Raw genomic sequence first — 3,829 nt, 5'->3', positions numbered from 1 at the left:
GAGAAGAATATTGAATGTACCACAGACTGCAGAAGAAGGAACAAATCTATCTTGAAAGAAGTACAGCCAGAATGCCCCTAGAAGCAAGGATGGCAAAACTTCGTCTCGTGTACTTCGTACATGCCATCAGGAGGGACCAGTCCCTGGAGAAGGACATCATGCTTGGTAAAGTAGAGGGGTCAGGTAAAAAGTGAAAGACCCTCAACGAGATGGATTGGCACAGTGGCTGCAACAACAGGCTCAAGCATAACAACCATAGTGAGGATGGTGCAGGACCAGACAGTATTTTGTTCCGTTGTACATAGGGTCGCTATGAGTCAGAAGTGACTGGATGGTACCTAACAACAGCAAAAGTGTTAAGAAACAAAGATGTCGTTTTGAGGACTAGGGTTTGCCTGATTCAGGCCATGGTGTTTTCAATCACCTCATATGCATGCAAAAAGCTGGGTAATGAATAAGGAAGACCAAAGAAGAATTAATGCCTTTGATTTATGGTGTTGGAGAAGAATATTGAATGTACCATGGACTGCCAGAAGAAGGAACAAATCTGTCTTGGAAGAAGTATAGCTGGAATGCTCCTTAGAAGCAAGAATGGCAAGACTTTGTCTCACGTACTTTGGACATGCTATCAGGAGGGACCAGTCCCTGGAGAAGGACATCATGCTTAGTAAAGTAGAGGATCAGCAAAAGACCCTCAACAAGATGGATTAACACAGTGGCTGCAAGGATGGGGTCAAGCATAGCAATGATTGTGAGGATGGCACAAGACCTCAGTGTTTTCTTCTGTTGTGCATAGGGTTGCTATGAGTTGGAACCAACTCAGTGGCACCTAACAACAACATACACACATATAAATCATATATGCAATTTATTGTGATATTCTATATAGAGACAGCAATTATGTAAACTAGAATACATATAAACATTAGCTTATAGGCATAAGAGATATATTTTTGTACATAAAAGTTCTGTTGCATAAGGCATTTGATAATCATTAAGTACTTTTAAATACATAAACTTGCTGTAGTCTTAGTAATTTGGTCTACTTGAATGTTTCCCGAATTATGATTCAGGAAATGTATGTCCCAAATCATTTTATATTTAGTTCTGTGTGGAGACACAGTGGCATAGTGGTTAAGAGCTGGGCTGCTAACCCAAAAGTCGACAGTTCGAATCCACCAGACACTCCTTGGAAACCCTGTGGCACAGTTCTGCACTGTCCTGTAGGGTCGCTATGAGTCGGAACCAACTCTATGGCAATGGGTTTGTTTTTTTTGTTGTTGTTAATAATGTGATAAATGTGTTCCTAAAAATCACTGTGCTATGCCAAGCCTTTCAAAATAAGACCCACAGGGCTTGTGAGAAAATGGGTATCAGACGTAACACTCAAAAACTTTGCCAATGACACAAACAAAAAAAGGAACCTAATAAAAATGCTAGCATAGCTTTACACTATTAGATATTTAAGAAATCCATAAATGCTACAAAAATATGGCACTTTACCTTGAAAAATATCTGAAGTTTGCTTGTGGAAGTGAGTTTTGAAAGAGTTGCACCTTCGGAGTTATTATGAAGTGGTGGAGGAAGGATTTCTGAAATCTCATGAGAAGTTGTGACACCAATTGTGAACGGGTGTGATTCATCACACATGCCAGAAACCTAAGTAAAAAAAAAAAGTTGCTGGCGGGTTGATTCAGACTCATATTGGCCCTGTAGGACAGAACAGAACTGCCCCATAGGATTTCCAAGGTTGTAAGTCTTTACAGAAGCAGAGTGTCACATCTTTGTCCCACTGAGACACTGGCGGGTTACAACCACCAACCTTTCAGTTAGCAGCAAGAGCTTAACCACTGCACCACCGGGGCTCCTTCGAACCCAGGTAGTTGGTAAATATTTGAAGGTGTGCATTTTCTATGTTCCTACGTGATTGGGTGGAGCAACTGTGGTTCAGTGGTAAACTTTTCACCTTCCATACAGGAAGACCCAGGTGTGATTCCTGGCCAGTGCACCTCATGCGCAGCCATCAGCCCCCTCATTAGGGGAGGCTTGTGTGTTGCTGTGACGCTGAACAGCTTTTAGTCGAGCTTCCAAACGCAGACAGTAGGAAGAAGGCCTATCAATCTACTTGCGAAAATCAACCAGGGAAAACCCTATGAAGCACAGTGGCCCAATCCACAACTGATGATGGGATGGTGCAGGGCCAGGCAGAGTCTCATTCTGTTGTGCATGGAGTTGCCACGAGTCAGAGCCGATTGAACAGCGCTAAAAACATGGCTCGGTTCAGCTAGTGCATTTTCTCCTAGACCAAATTGCTCAAAAACAAATAAAAAATTTGCTTTATGCTCAAAATGTTCCCTGATAGATCAGTCAGATTGGAACAAATTTGCATTTTCAAAACAAGGGTTATAGCAGAACTGAATGTAATAGGAACTCAAAAAATAAAAGTGAGAGGACGTTGGTTCTACGTTCAAATAGGTTTAGGAAATAAGTGGGTTAAACGATGTTGAATTTTTTTTTTTTTTTAACTTAGGAAAGTTCAGAAACTTTAATAAGCTAATGTAAACTCTGATACCTCAAGAGGGCGGTTGAGTTTGCAATGTTTTCCAATATTATTTGACCTTGGAATCGTCCCTCATATTTGGTGGTAGAACAACCGTTAATGTCAAAAAACAGAGTTTCATTTAGCGCAATTTGGGGAAAACTCCTCTATTGTAATCTTTTGTATTTATTCCCGTAGAATGTAAGACAAGGATTTTGCTCAGTACAGAACTAAATCATGATCTAACTCAATTTGGTGTGTATTAAAAAAAAAAAAAATCTGCAATAAATTTTCAAAAATACTATCAATGTATCTAACACAGCTGGTTTTATCTCTTCTGGCTCATACAGTACTATATACCATGGCAGACAGTTAAAGTGCCTCCTTGGAGATGACAAAATGTCATCTCTTCAACATAAGCAACCGTATAATCAAGGCCTTATAAATCTATACCAAATAATTGAAGTTGAGATTTTAAAAGCATTTTGTTTTCTGGGATTTCAATGTGATCCTAATGTCTATAAACAAAACCCTGTTGTGTGAAAACCCAAAAGAAAGAGAGTAATTAATTTTGTTCCCAATTAGCAATGTTAGCTATTCTTGTTTCTAAGTTAACATTTCATATTCAATTCAGATTTTCAGCCAGTTCTTTTATTACTGTTTTTAATATGCAAAATGTACCCAAGATTTACCACAAGTGGGACATATTTATTCAATTATTGATCAGAAAGCCATTTAAGGAAGAAGATTGATTTAGGTTGTTATCCTTGTTAGTTGCCATCCAGTTGATTGTGATTCATGGTGCCCCCATGTGTGCAGAACAGAACTGCTCCAAAGGGTTTTCAAGGCTCTGACCTGTCATAAGCAGATCAGGCCTATCTCCCAAGGCACCTCTGGTGGGTTCAAACTGCCAGCTTTCAGTTAGTAGTGCAGCATCCCCCAGGAAACTGGACATAGATTAATCTAACATGGTTTTAAAACTTTTGCATATAAAAGGCAATGACTGGCTTTCCAGCAGTGATGACCTCCCCATGAGAGCATGCCTTTGACAAAAGACCTCATTCATCCCTCTCCAGAAGAAGAGGAAACACAATTAGAAGCACTTGGTGCAGAGCCCAAATTCCTACTTCATGGATATGAAATGCCCAGGAAGCTATAAAACCACCACGGTCTTTAGCCATGCACACAACAGTAGTTTTGTGTGTTGGCTGCTCCACTGTCCTCCACCAGCCTAGAGGTGAAAAAGCAAGGCTTACAGAAGGATCCTCCTTCCAGTGTAAACAGTACTAA

General features: G+C 40.1%; 1 pseudogene; it reads left to right on the top strand.

Moving 5' to 3' along the window:
- The first annotated feature begins 3,578 nt into the window (after positions 1-3,578).
- On the top strand, positions 3,579-3,829 carry LOC126085975 (40S ribosomal protein S27-like; annotated as a pseudogene).

The sequence above is a fragment of the Elephas maximus genome, chromosome 11 (assembly GCF_024166365.1).
Source record: "Elephas maximus indicus isolate mEleMax1 chromosome 11, mEleMax1 primary haplotype, whole genome shotgun sequence".
NCBI lineage: Eukaryota > Metazoa > Chordata > Mammalia > Proboscidea > Elephantidae > Elephas > Elephas maximus.
This window is presented reverse-complemented; position numbering and strand designations above follow the sequence as displayed.